The sequence below is a fragment of the Lissotriton helveticus genome, chromosome 6 (assembly GCF_964261635.1).
Source record: "Lissotriton helveticus chromosome 6, aLisHel1.1, whole genome shotgun sequence".
NCBI classification, from domain to species: Eukaryota; Metazoa; Chordata; class Amphibia; order Caudata; family Salamandridae; genus Lissotriton; species Lissotriton helveticus.
In genome coordinates this window covers 2086530754-2086545865 of record NC_136067.1, presented here as the reverse complement: position 1 = coordinate 2086545865, position 15112 = coordinate 2086530754, and the positions used below count along the sequence as shown (strand labels likewise).

Sequence of the window (15112 nt, the reverse complement as noted above, 5' to 3'; positions counted from 1 at the left end):
CAACTTTTACATTATTTGCAGAGTAATCTCGGATTCTGGGGTGTTCTTTCTGTTGATCTGATGGTCTTGATCTTCTGGCTCACCCCTGATTTTTAGAGTTTCCACTGCTGCTTCCATGTGTCTAAAGCTCCTGTTGAGATATTTTGAGGATCACACTAACTTGATGGTCTTGGCTGCTTTAACCCCTTAGCTGCTGGGGCTATTCCGCCGCAGTGCTAAGGGGGAGGGGGGCCGCACGGCGCTCCCGTGCTCGTGACGGAACCGCTCCGTCACGAGCCTCGGGTGAGCTGTGCTTGTGACGGAACGGTTCCGTCACGGCCCCGCCCGCCCAATAGAACCTTCAGCGCAGGCGCGGAATTCGTGCCGCGCAGGTGCGGCGAGCGGGCCGTGACGGAACCATTCCGTCACCAGCACAGCCCACCCGAGGCTTGTGACGGAACGGTTCCGTCACAAGCACGCAAGGGGTTAAAGTTGACTTTCCCAAACTTGGGGGATTTATATGGACTCCGGCTTAGATCTCTTGCGTGTATTTCTACAAGTTCTTAAAGTCTTGTGTGTAATGTGTTGAGTATTTCATGTCGATCTTAGTTCATTTGGCAAAATATAAAAGTAGTTGGTGCTCAACTAAGTAGTTCAGTACAGAGAGAAAGTGGCATTATAGACACTAACCTGTCCCGTCGTTGTGGAGAATATGAGCAATAGCTTGTTCACATGCTTACAAATGCTTACATGCTTACCTTTTTGTGGTTTTATCTGTTTGTGTTACGGTAGAGATCTAGTTTGTGAATCACGTCTGCTGCATCTTCCACTGTGGGGCTTCTGTAGCAATAGCCAGCCCTATGTAGGAGGAAAGCTGGGAGTGTATGGATTGTCTTTTATCAGGTGGATTGCGTCGCATGTTGTCTGTGGGAGGAGAGCTCGAGGTTGAACTGATGAAGCGGGACCAAGCAGGTTAAGGGGACAAACACAAGACCACACATATTTGGCACCTGCCAGAGTGCAAAGGGTTTCCTTATTGACTTAGTGGCCCCAGGCCTGGAGGCTGGGTGTCTGCTGAGCTGAGCAAGCAAATAGACTGGCCTGCAAGTGTTTGATGGAAAGGATGGGGTGGCTAGTAGTGCTCTTAAGGCTAAGTCTGAAAACATGGTGAAAGTTCTTTTTTATTTTTTTGTATGCCGTTTCTAAAAAACGTAAAGTTGGGTCTACTGCTCTCATGCTAAAAAAGCCAAATAAAGCAAAACCAAAGGGGATGATGGACGGAGTGTTGAACATTGCAAGCACTCACCCCCAGTCAACTGACCTGGGTTTCATCCATCATCATTCTTTAGCTCACTCTGCCACCCCAGTTCAGACATGGCCATATGCAAATCAGTCTGACCCTGTGCCTCATGGGAACAGTCCAGCCCGAACTGCCAAGCCATGTCTTCCCTGGACCGGAAACAAGCATCCTGGTACCGGTTTCTGGCTAATCAGCCGTCATCAGCCAGGCTAGCTTGAATCCAGTGGCAAAGTGAGCAAGGGACTCACGTCTGAGCATACCCTGCCAACTTAGGGCGAACAAAGCGAAACCAAAAGGGATGATGGACACTCATCCCCAGTCAACTGATCTGGGTTTAATCCATCATCATTCTTTAGCTCACTCAGCCACCCAAGTTCAGACATGGCCATATGCAAATCAGTCTCACCCTGTGCCTCATTGGAACAGTCCAGCCCGAACTGCCAATCTATGTCTTCCCTGGACTGAAACAAGGGGTGAATGTATGATATTGTTCTGCATCTGTCCATCAATTGTTCTTTTTGCATTTGTCACCCCGAGTGGGACGGGTATGCTCAGACGTGAGTCCCGTGCTCGTGTGGACCTGGCTTGGCAGTTCGGGCTGGACTGTTCCCAACTGCAATCGCATGGTGAGCAAAAAACGATGGATTTAGGCCCAGATCTCTGTACTGGAGTGAATGTATGACATTGTTCTGCATTCTGTTCATCAATTGTTCCTTTTGCATTTGTCACCCCGAGTGGGACGGGTATGCTCAGACGTGAGTCCGTGCTCTCCATGCCACTGGAGTCAAGCTATCCAGGCTGATGAGGGCTTAAAGCCCAAAACCGGTCCTATGAAGCTTGTTTCCAGTCCAGGGAGGACCTGGCCTGGCAGTTCGGGCTGGACTGTTCCCATTGGGCGCAGGATCAAGACTGATTGGCATATGGCTGGGTCCAAACTGGAATGGCATGGTGAGCAAAAAAACAATGGATTTAGGCCCAGATCTTTGTACTGGGGTGAATGTATGACATTGTTCTGCATTTTTTCCATCAATTGTTCTTTTTGCAAAAAGCCAAATAAGCAGTTTTTGCTTTTCAAAGAAACATTCTGCTTAACTTGTGAGACGTTTGTTAAAATCTTCCAACACTAGCAGAACAGGCGAGACTGCAAATGTAAGTCATGCAGTGGTCTTTCTGACTAACCCAGAACATCTGCCAGTTTAGTCCTGGTTCACCGTGGCTTTTGACTGATGACTGAAATAGTGGAGTTATTGCATATTATCCCAGAGCTACCTCCGACTGATGCAAACGTGTACTTCATTTCACCCTTCAAGAGCAGGACTTGTCCATTGAACCTTAGCACCCTCTGATAGATACAGCCCAAGAAGTAAGTACTTTGCAGCTTAGTGAGCTTGCAGTAGTGCTTGATTCCTGACCACAGTTGCCCTTTAATACTAGCTTGACAGTCTTCAAGGTGTATCTGTATTTAATTACTCTGTTAATATCCGTTATTCATTAATTCCTAAATGGCGCAGGGAAATTATTTCCACATCAGCAGCCAGAACACACAATCCATGCTAAAGCTGGATCTAATGTAATCTTCTTTACTGTTTTATGACAAATACAACTTTCTGTTAATGTACCAGTCTTCTTCAGAGCTTCAAACGTGCAAAAAAGGTTATCACAGTTGACAATTACTCCTTATAGGAGGGCAAAATGGTGTTCCTGCACAAACAACTTGATTGTGCAAAAATAGGGATAAAAGAGTTCACACTGCACCTTGGCTGTAGAAAAAAAAGGAAAATGGTCCACAATGCAAACAACCATATGGCAAGAATGTCAAACAAAGTCCTAAGACCAATACACAAAATATATTTAGCAAAACACATCCAACTCTCTTACATCATTTAAAGTAGCTTTCACTGACCTGGTTCAGAGCAATCCCCAAAGGAGGTTCTGCACTGTGGGACCACCCAAGTGGCATCCCGTGTACAACGGCAAAATGATCTGAATGTCTGGTTCCTTCAGAAAATATTTTGTCTCTGACAACCCAACAAACATCTACCACAGCGCCCACTCTCCCACTACTCTTTAATCCCTCCTTCCCTGGAACGGGCCACAACAGTTTGATTATATGATACCAACCCAAAGTACGAATTAAATGCAGGACACTTATTTTGCTTGCAAGGTTCATATTTGTGCACATGAAGGTCCAAACTCTATCTCCACAGAAGGACCCATTTCGTACCCCACCTCGGTAAGCTACACAGGTTTCTCCTCTAGAGGCGATGCCAGTTCAAGATGATGATACACGCATAAAAAGCCCTGCACAACGAAGGACCAGCAAATATCAACAAACGCATGACTGTCCACAAACTGACCAGACACCTAAGATCAGCCTCCCTCTTCCTTGCAGACACTCCCCCGGGATCCACCGCGGCAACAGCAGAGGCCATTCCTTCTCACATCTGGTGGCCTAAGCCTGGAACAACCTTCCACTGCATCTCAGGACTGCTCCAGCAATTCAGGATCAGACTCCAGGACTGGCTATTCGAAAGAACATATCACCACTCAACAGCTAGTGATTTGCCGCTCTCTATAAAGAACGATTGATTGATTGAAAACTGCAGACCTTTTAACTGGCATCATGATGGTGATTTGAGGGAAATGTGGATGTCCAAGAATAGTGGTAATGATAGCACAGGTACTGAAAGGGGGTGGAAGCGTGTGGAAGAGAGAGAGAGAGATGGAGAGGTGTGAGTGGCATTACAAGATGATTTAAATAAAGATTCGGTGCTTGTAGATCCATGCTTGGTTAAATTTATTTGATAGTCAAACGCTAGGCTATACATCTGTGTTTCAGGCATCAGTTGAATTCTGTGACGTCACCATCTGCTTCTTGCAGAGGGAGTGGCTTGATCTGCAAGAGCCGGAGAAGGCAGTCTACAGGCAGGTGATCACAGGGATCCACAGTGCCTTTATCGCAATGGGTAAAAAGCACCTCTATCTCTCTTTGTTCCTGATGGTGAGCGGCTGCTCTCACTTTAGGGACGAGCATTGGAAACGGGCGAGTGTTGGGGTTGGTATTTTTAACAGCCGCCTGGTCGCTGCTCCATCTTCCAATTCATGACATCTGTCTTCATGTACATTGTGTGTCTGCTGCTCTCTGAATGTCCTCAGTCCCTGGAATCCCTGTGGTTATCTTGAGTTCAGGCTTGGCGGCCTGTCTTTTTATGGATCCTTTTTCAAAATCTCCTTATCATGATAGTTGTTGCTCCTAACTGGAGTTATTACAATTGCAATGTTGTCCACAAAAGTGTAATGTTTGCATGAATCAGCTTTTCTTAGTGTTGCCACGGCTGCCAATCCTTTGGCTGTGCCACTGGAACCCCAAAGTCAGATCTTCCTCCCCATAGCAGAAAAAAATCAAGTAGAGTTTTAAGAACATTTTTACATTTTAATGAACTGTTCCTGGCTGTGGCACAAAACAGCAAGGACCAGTTTAAAAATTCAGCGAGAAGCAAGATGCTGTTTTGACTTTTTTCCCTTCTTTTATCTTATCCTAATCCACACGTCTGTGCCCCAGTAAAGAGCCAGATGTTGTTTTGATTTTATATTCGCCTAAGAAAAATTCCAAACCGTGTCTGGCTGTTTATAGGGGAACAGACAAGTGCCACAGAAAGAAACTAGAAGCTGTTTCCATTATGTCTTGCAATAATAAATAATCCATTCAGCGTCCGGCTACTTTTTGGGGTGCATAAACAGGCTTATGCCCCCCTGAGAAGCTCGATGCTCTTTGGATTTTTTCTTAAGATAATACACAATCTAAACAACATGTAGTTTCTTGCTGGGGCACAGAATTGTGTTTGCCTAAGAAATGAGCCCAACACTGTGGACTAAGAAAAAATCCAAACAGTATCTGGCTTCTTGCTGGGGGAATGGAAGAGGGGGACAGACACCCATGTTGATGTCCCAGCTAGAAGCCAGTGAGGTATACTAATAACTGATGGATGGACTGCTTCATTTAATTCACACACTAAAAGAGTCTTGGCCCCATTCCAGTACATCATTCTTTTTGCTCACCGTGCCAAACCGGAAGCAGCCATATGCATATCAGTCTTGGTCCTGCCCCAGTAGATGTGGTTGAGCTGCGCTGATGGGCAAGGTTCCTTCTGATCAGGAATACAAGCATCAGAATAAGTCTTGACAGAGCCTGGCTTCTTACTGAGATGCAGAACCGTGCGTCTTTGCCCCATTAGGGAAACATCCAATCAGTGCCTGGCTCCTTGCTGGGGCTCAGAATCACTCGCCTATGTCTGGCACCCAAGGAAATACATCAACCCCAGACATCACTGAAATCGAGGTACCATGTATGACTCCATAGTGCTTATGGGTGATACCCGCAACCAAAAGACTTGCAGCCTAAACTGGCGTTTTGCTTTCTGATTTCTGGACCCAGTTTATCGTCTGTGGGCACCTTGAACCAATAAAAACCCACACTTAGCCCAGAAAAGCAAAGTGTGGGTTTAGGTTTGGCAGAGAAATGTTCCTCTTGGTGAAAAAAAATTCGAAAACTGACAGCACTGGCAGATTCCTTAGTTCTAGTCTATTCTTTTCACCAGTTGTGTAAAGTGCATGGCTACCTGACTGTCAGGCTTCTCCGTGCTAGCAAAGGGGTTTGGGTGACAGCTTAAGGATTAGAAATCAAGGAAAAATATGCTTCTTATTTGTTCCTAAAAATCAAGAAATTGTCCTGTATTAGTTCATATAGAATTATAAAAAAACTGTTCTGAATTTTATCCATGCAATCAAATGAACAAGGCACCATAAATAGTGATTCAGACAAAGTTGTATTATTTGCACAAAAATTGGATAATTTGTAGTGAAGGCTACTTTCTCATAAAAAAACCACACATAGATGGTATTGCTGGATTGCAGATATTCAGGACATTTGCTTGGCTAGCATTCCTGGACTTGTTAATACATTTTAGATACACAACCAAATATTGAGCAAATTTGTTGAAAACATAAATACATATTTTTAGGCCTGGGGGAGACATATGGCTCACAATACACTGCGTGGGTTTTGGGCCCGTCACGTTCAACCATTTGCTTTCTTCTACCAGCCTCATCAGTCATTAGCTTGAGACTCTATCAACACCTTCTTTGGTCAGTGGAGTAAACATCATTAGAACATTGGAATGTTGGGAGCTCCGTTGAAAACAATGGAGTGCTCTGGGCTTATAATGGCTGGTATAAGCCTGAAGCTCCAACATTCAAATGCTTCCTTGTTCACAGCTCTGGCTGTGAACAAAGGCTTCAGGGAACCTGAGGGGATTCCAATCCCCTCTTGCTCCCTTAAGGCTTTGTTTTATTTGTTAGAACATTCTGCCCTGTAGTGGCAGAATGTTCTAATAGCCTTATAGCCCTTCGTAGCTGGGCTATACTGGCTATTAAAGTCCCCTCCCTTGTTAAAGGCCCTCGCCTTTGGTTCGGGCCTTTAACGCTGGAGCGGGCCTTTAATAGCCAGTATAGCCCACTACGGCGGGCTATAAGGCTATAATAGGTACTGGCTGCTTGGAGTATCCTTCCACCTCTACCCGAGTGCTTGCATTGAAATATACTAGGGACTACTTTACAGCGATAGCCCTCTTGGTCTCTTTCTGTTGGCTTTATTGGATGTACGAGGCACCCTTTAATGCATTAAACCAAGGCACGTAGGCTTTGCCAATGCTTGTTCATTATATCTTCAGGCTGCAATGAGAGATTGATGTGGGGCTTGCACCAATAAATAGCCCTGAATGTGCAGAATGAAGATATAGTTTGTATGAGTATGCATAGAGACTGCAGAAGTACATGTATTTAAACAACCTAATGTTGATTGAAAGAATCTCTGGCAAAGAAGCGCGTAAACACCCAGGCAGTGAAGTTTTCAAATTCTGTTGTGAAATGGTTCTGTTCATTTCTCTGCTGTAGTCAAACCTCTGATCCCAGTCTTCGATCAGTGCAGCTCAGCTCTCCTCACTGTCATGAGTCATTATAATCACATAAATGTATGACAAAATGAGTACAAGCAAAGGCCAGGTGCTGTCCATCATAGCATCTCTACATTAGAAATAGAGGCGTCTGTGTATCCAGTATAGAGATGTTTTAATGGATTGCAGTGGATCTTCGCTCCTTTAATTTTGTCATGGATTCATGTGATTATAGTGACTCATGGACGTAGGCAGCTCTCAGTCGCAGTGACACAAGACTGTCGTTATTGGGCTTTCCTTGGGTGATCCTTTGGCTGAGCGGTTGTGCTGGTTCATCTCGCCAATGTGCCATCATTGTGAATCTGGACTGGCGACTGTGATCAGCGTGGGTTGCTCAGGCACCTAAACCACTGATCCCATAGTGCAGTGACAGTGCCTCAGTGGATGGGATGCCTGTTGATCATATGTTATGCATCTTTCTTCCTGTTTCCTGACAGGCTTCGCCATTGTGAACCCTGGAATTGTATTCCATATCAAGGCCGAAGAGCAAGAGCTGGGCCTCAATGACTCCCTGGACCTGGGCGAAGCAAGGTCTTCTTCATTGTCCCTGAACAGTAAGCTGTTTGTTTCTTTTGTGGTCGCTGCGCGACATTGCAGGCTTGGATCGTTAAAAGTCATTGGAATGGGTCGTAGTAGTTAATACTTTAATCGGCTCTCCAGAAAAAATCAAAGTATACAAAAAAAACAATTAAAATATGTTGGTCATATATAAAATCAATTCCAGCTCATAAAAATTGTTTATATTATAGTTGCAAAATAGTGTCGCCCATATTAATGGCAACAATCTCTTTAAAAAGAAAAATATCATAGTATTTTAATAATAATTAAAAATAGAGTAGATAAATGAAGATGCTCTGGTCGAGGGGGTACAATTCTGCATTCGATAACAAAAACAATATTCTGCAATGCAATGTGCATATCACATTTAGAGCTCAGTGGGACTTTAAATAAATAAAATACGTTACATGTGTCCAAGTAGTATTCTTACGTGCTAAGACTCAAGTGGTAATTTGCAAGAGAATCTTACTACCCTTATACCAAACATTAGCTAAGAAATGGCTGATAGCAAACACAATTAGGTAAGAGGTGTCTCTTTTCAGTATTCTCTGGGCAACAAGATATCTGGTTACCCCAGTTTCAAACAATTCGGGGGTATCCATTTTCTGCGGGAGCCAAAATACCCTGAGCACAAAAACAAAACATGCGCCTCAGTTTTGGGATCCAGGCCGCAGGCTGGACACAGGCTAGAGGCTAGTTATTTGCTCCATTCACAAGTAAAGGATCTCAGTGGGGGAATAACCAGCCAGAAGCGCATATACATGCTCTTGGCTAAAGGCGGGAAGATTGCGACCAGAAATGGCTCAAAACAGGGTAAACTTGAAATCCAAGTATTTGTCAGGAGACCCTTGTCCCCAGTGCCTGCATAACGATCATGGATATAAGCCCAAAAGCAGGTCTATACACTGCTCATGTCATGGTTGCATAAAGATTCCGCATCATCCCACAATCTCACCATACCCAGCTTATAGAACCAATCATGAATACATTTTAATCAAGGAGCCCGCCTAGCCTTGATAGTATTTACTGGGTCCTTGAGGAAATCTCTACATTCACTAATCTCAGGTGTAGACCAGAGGGGGACCCAATATGCTAGCGGCTAGCGTCCATCACTGTTGAGTTTGCAATTACCACTCTAAGTGTACTGGGGATGCTCAGACGTGAGTCCCAGGCACTCCACACCACTGGAGTCAAGCTAGCCGGGCTGACGAGAGGTGTTACCTCGAAACCGGGCCGGTCCTCGGATGCTTGTTTCCGTTCTGGGAAGGACATGGCTTTTGTAGTTTGGACTGGACTGTTCCCATGGGGCACAGGGTCAGCGCTGATTTGCATATCGCCATTGTCTAACCCAGGGTGGTGTGGAGTGGAAAAACGATGGATTTGGGCCCAGATCTTTGGACTGGGGTGAATGTGTGACATTGATCCACATTCTGTCCATCATTGTTGTGTTTGCAGGTACCGCTCTAAGTGTACTGGGGATGCTCAGACGTGAGTCCCAGGCACTCCACACCACTGGAATCAACCTAGCCGAGCTGAAGAGAGGTGTTACCTCGAAACCGGGCCGGTCCTCGGATGCTTGTTTCCGTTCTGGGAAGGACATGGCTTTTGTAGTTCGGACTGGACTGTTCCCATGGGGCACAGGGTCAGCGCTGATTTGCATATCGCCATTGTCTAACCCAGGGTGGTGTGGAGTGGAAAAACGATGGATTTGGGCCCAGATCTTTGGACTGGGGTGAATGTGTGACATTGATCCACATTCTGTCCATCATTGTTGTGTTTGCAGTTACTGCTCTGAGTGTACTGGGGATGCTCAGACGTGAGTCCCAGGCACTCCACACCACTGGAATCAACCTAGCCGAGCTGAAGAGAGGAGTTACCTCGAAACCGGGCCGGTCCTCGGATGCTTGTTTCCGTTCTGGGAAGGACATGGCTTTTGTAGTTCGGACTGGACTGTTCCCATGGGGCACAGGGTCAGCGCTGATTTGCATATCGCCATTGTCTAACCCAGGGTGGTGTGGAGTGGAAAAACGATGGATTTGGGCCCAGATCTTTGGACTGGGGTGAATGTGTGACATTGATCCACATTCTGTCCATCATTGTTGTGTTTGCAGTTACTGCTCTAAGTGTACTGGGGATGCTCAGACGTGAGTCCCAGGCACTCCACACCACTGGAGTCAAGCTAGCCGGGCTGACGAGAGGTGTTACCTCGAAACCGGGCCGGTCCTCGGATGCTTGTTTCCGTTCTGGGAAGGACATGGCTTTTGTAGTTCGGACTGGACTGTTCCCATGGGGCACAGGGTCAGCGCTGATTTGCATATCGCCATTGTCTAACCCAGGGTGGTGTGGAGTGGAAAAACGATGGATTTGGGCCCAGATCTTTGGACTGGGGTGAATGTGTGACATTGATCCACATTCTGTCCATCACTGTTGTGTTTGCAATTAGCGGCTTATATAAAGCCAGATTGGCTATTCTTTTCACGCCTAGTTTGGAAAAAAACTTGGTCAATCGGGCGCTGGACGGCAGTGATACAAGCTGCCTAGAAAAGTTATTCTCTACAGAGAATAATTGATAAGTATCTGCGTAGCTCCAGACCTCAGCACCAAAAAGTACATCACTTTGTGCCTTGGTCAGAAAAACTGGTGATAATGAGTGAGAGCTTGTCTTTTTGTAAAACCTTAAGATGGAATTGGATCTATGTTCGATTAACAGCCTGCTCTTAGTGGTTTGGGCTAACCTTTTGAATGTATCTGTCAGTCTGACCCCCAAGTAGTCAAAACTATGCACTCTCTCGAGTACTTCACTGCCAGATATTGTAGCTAAACTCTTAAGCTCGAAGCCCCTGGTCATACAAAAGTCCAGCTATGTATTAAAGAGGACTTGGAGCCCAATTGGTGTTTCTGGAATAAGGAGAGAATAATCCGCAAGGAACCTTTCTATTAATCAAGGTATGTGAATCATTCCTGCAATCCATTAGTGCCTTCACTACATCGTTCATGTAAAGAGTGAATAATGTCAGGACAAGTATGCACCCTTTCTACACTCCACGCTTAATGTGGACGCTATCTGTTAATTTGCCTTTATTGGGCATAATTCTAGGTGTAAAGCTTTATGATGAGATGAAGCAGATTTCTTGGGACACTCATATTTGACAATACTTTCCACAAGTTGTCTCTTGGGATGAGATCGAATGTAGCTGTAAGGACGACAAAAGCTACATAAAGCTTTTCTCATAATAGTAGAGCGTATTTCCAATTGAAGGTGGCATAATCTGAACACCTGGTCAGCGGTACTAGTCTTTGAGCGGAATCCTGCCTGAAGAGATATCATTTGCTCTTCTTCCACCCATTTTAGTAGTCTATCTAAGATCTGCCTCAGAAAGATTTTTTGCAGGTTGTCAATTAAAATTATTAGCCTATAATTTGAGGGGCGCAGGCATAACCCTTCTTGTAAATCTGAATTATCTCCACCCTTCTCCAAGAATCGAGATTTCCCCACCAGCCGAGATGGCATTTGATAATAGATTTGCATAGCAAGTCCATATCGGAAGCTATGTTTTGTACATGTCACCAGGGATTTTATCTGGCCCTGGGGCATTTGCTGATTTTAGCAGGGCAATAGGTCTTCCGGTGTCTTTGAGGGAAAAAAACGTTTCAATCATCTATTACTAGATCGATTACAGGCATATCCACACAAGATACCTGGTCATAGCTCGAAATAGAATTCACCGGGTATGCCCTGACGTGTTTCCCAGGCTCACTGTGCCACTGGATTCAAGCTATCCTGGCTGATGGGTGAAACATGCTTCGGGTCAGTTGCCTCACCTGTTTTGCAAAGCCAAGGGCTCCCTCGCTTGTAAGGGATTACTTTATAAATCGGGAATTTCCACATATTTTCCTTTTCAAGCCTTGAACTGGTATCGAAATGGAAGAATGAAATGCCCTTGAGTTAATTACATACAACAGATCAGACATGCAATGGGCAGCCTGTTTAAAGAATTCCCTAGTCAACTTAAACCCTGTCCGTGTGTCGGGTGGAGGAAGGTGGGTCTCCACGCTCTTTAAATGCTAGAGGAGGAACTGAAGTGACCAGCAGAGCTAAGTGGCAGCTACAGCTGAGGGATGCCATACTGGATGTAGACTGGAAATCTATATTTTGTCAAACGAAACAGATCCCCTATAGTCAAAAAGTGCTTGAACGCAAAGTAAACTACACTTCTCCAAAAAACAGAAACTATCTGTCTGGTATGTAAAGATGCTGCAGTGGATGCACTCGATTGGAGGTCGCCTTCAGGCATTTGGGGTGGGAGTGCTTGATTTAAGAATGATATACCAGAAGTGAAAATATAGCTGCTTGACTTGGTAAGGTTCAGTGATCTGGAGGAAGCATAGAGTGTGACTACCCCACAGCAGTCGAATTCACGGCACATTTGGGTATCTCTTCTGGCATACCTGGAAGAGAGTGCAGACTCGTGCAGAGAGGAGGAAGATTTAGCTGAATTGCATGGGGGAGTTCAGTTAAAGGGGGTGTTAGAAGTAATGCATGCCTTCTATATGTATGCACATGTCATGCCTTAGACATGTTAGAAATTCATAAGAAACTGTCTGCATTTCAAATGGTTCACACTAGCAACCCCCCCAACAATAACCACATTAGATACAAGTGAGTAGTCACTCCACCATTCCAGTTAAAATAACCCACATTCCAATGAAGTTACCTGGCCACTTCAGCTGTGTCTTCCGAAAGGTTAATTGTTGGATTTTTCTCTTGAAACCACAGGCACTGCTCTTAAACCAAGCATCTCTGTAAGAGCTCAGAGAGTGTGTGACCCTCTCAGCCAGGATCTGGAGCAGCCAGAGGAAGAATGTATCCAGGGCACTAATAACGTCTCCCTGAGTGAGTATGTTTATCAGATGCTTGTTTACTGTGGGCCTGATGAATTTCTTTAATTGTATAGGCTGTGCTATCAGCAAAATTTAACATTAATGAAAAAAAGCTTAAAAACGGGCTTTGAGACCCCCCATCCCATTTCTTAGCATTGGTTGGCTTCCACATCACTCATGTTTCATTGCTTCTGATTGGTCAGTGCCTCCAGCGCATTCCTGCCTCTTCCAGGAGCTTCTTGTGTCGGTCCCTGCCAAGGAGCTAGTACAGCTTCTTCTCTGCGGCCAGTGTCCTTCCACTGGCCTTGTGCTCCTGCATGTTCTTTTTATTTTTTGCTTTTGGACTTGCACTCTCAGAGTTCATGTTTGCAGTCTGTCTCCCGCCTCACTCTCATGTTGCTTGTCTCCACCTGCTCTCCTTTCATTGTCCCTTGTGCTGTGCCACCCTCCCTCCTCCCGCTTCCACCATCCCTTTATCCTTTGTTGCTGCTCCCATCCTCCTCCTCTGTGCCTCGCTTGTGTTGCTTTGTTTCTTTGGCACTTGGCGCAATCTTGACACGAAGGTATTGGAGCGCTTTACGTGAGCACCAGATATATTACACAAGCACAAATCCATTTTTTAAGCATGAGGAGATGAAGTGAGCAGTCCCCAGTCCTTAATTTGAGCCGGTGGTTCCTGCTGCTCAGCACCAGCACTTAATTGTCAACACCGAGGCTTGTACCATTCTGCCAAATGGTGGCAGTGCTGAAAATGACTATTAATTGCTTCCCAAGGCATTCTTATAGCTTTAGAGTCCTAGAGGAGGCTGAGTTGTCACACGTATAAGAGTGTGATGATTAGTAATTGTGCAGATACTTCCATTGGCAGCGCTGGCAGGGGCAATGTGTGGTGCAAGCTGCAGTGACCTCCTGACAAGGACCCTGGCTCTTATTTTAGCAAAACACACAAAATGATGGACGGAATGTTGCACATTGGCAAAACATTCACCCCCAGTCACAGATCTGGGTTTAATCCATCGTTATTTTGCTCACCAGACCACCCCAAGCCACTGGAGTCAAGCTATCCTGGCTGATGATGGCTGATAGCCAAAAAACGGTCCTAGGATGCTTGATTCCGGTCCAGGGAAGACGTGGTTTGGCAGTTCGGGCGGGACTGTTCCCATGAGGCACAGGGTCAAGGCTGATTTGCATATGGCCATGTCTGAACTGGGGTGGTGTGGTGAGCAAAAAAACGACGGATTTAGGCCCAGATCTCTGTACTGGGGTGAATGTAGGACATTGTTCTGCATTCTGTCCATCAACTGTTGTTTTTGCATTTGTCACCCCGAGTGGGACGGGTATGCTCAGACGTGAGTCCCGTGCTCTCCACGCCACTGGCGTCAAGCTATCCTGGCTGAAGACAGCTGATAGCCAGAAACCGGTCCTTGGATGCTTGATTCCGGTCCAGGGAAGACATGGCTTGGCAGTTCGGGCTGGACTGTTCCCATGAGGCACAGGGTCAGACTGATTTGCATATGGCCATGTCTGAACTAGGGTGGTGTGGTCAGCAAAAAAACGATGGATTTAGGCCCAGATCTCCGTACTGGGGTGAATGTATGACATTTGTTCTGCATTCTGTCCCATTAACTGTTGCTTTTGCAACTGGCTCTTATTTTAAGCACTGGATGTCCCCCTATTATGAGAGTCGGCAGATGTTACCCACACTAGCCATGGGAGTAGCAGGCTGTGCAGTTGTAAGAAGCACTGCGGGTGTTCGGTATGATGGAGCAATGCACAGTGTCAAATCTTAAAAGTTGAGCTTTGTACAACCTAGACTGCCCCCCACATTCTGGGTCATAATGCCCACCACAGACATGCATGCAGCAGGTTTCCATACTGGTGGACGAGGGAGAGAGGAGCTCTGCAGTACACCAGTTGCCATATTCTGGATTGGAGCCTGGCACCAGCCGCCTGAAGCATTGGAAGCGCTGCCATTGCCTGAAAGACTGCTTCTGCGGCTATCCGATGGAAGCTGCCAGCCTGAGCTTCAGGGCACATCCCACATTTTATCACTGCTTTCTTTCCACATGTCCTGTTACCCTTGGAGGATGCCTATACGAGACGGGTTCATCTAGATCTGATTTTCATTCAACCTGAGCTAAAGTATCATTATTGGCATCACAAACACAGGTACATGTTGCAAAAATGTGTAGGCGGCCATGTCCCTTACCTAACATACCATTTACCAGCATTATGCTCTGGATGCACCTTCTTGCAAAGATGCAGCTTTTGTCCATGATTTTCTGCTAAAACTTGTTTGATCAAATTCTTGTCTTGCCTGCGTTGTCTCCCTTCAAACAAGTTTGGACTCGTTGATTAAGCTCCCAAACCAAAATACAAGAGC

General features: G+C 45.6%; 1 pseudogene; it reads left to right on the top strand.

Moving 5' to 3' along the window:
* LOC144763046 (uncharacterized) overlaps positions 1 to 15112 on the top strand; it is a 49015-nt pseudogene that overhangs the window by 22323 nt on the left and 11580 nt on the right.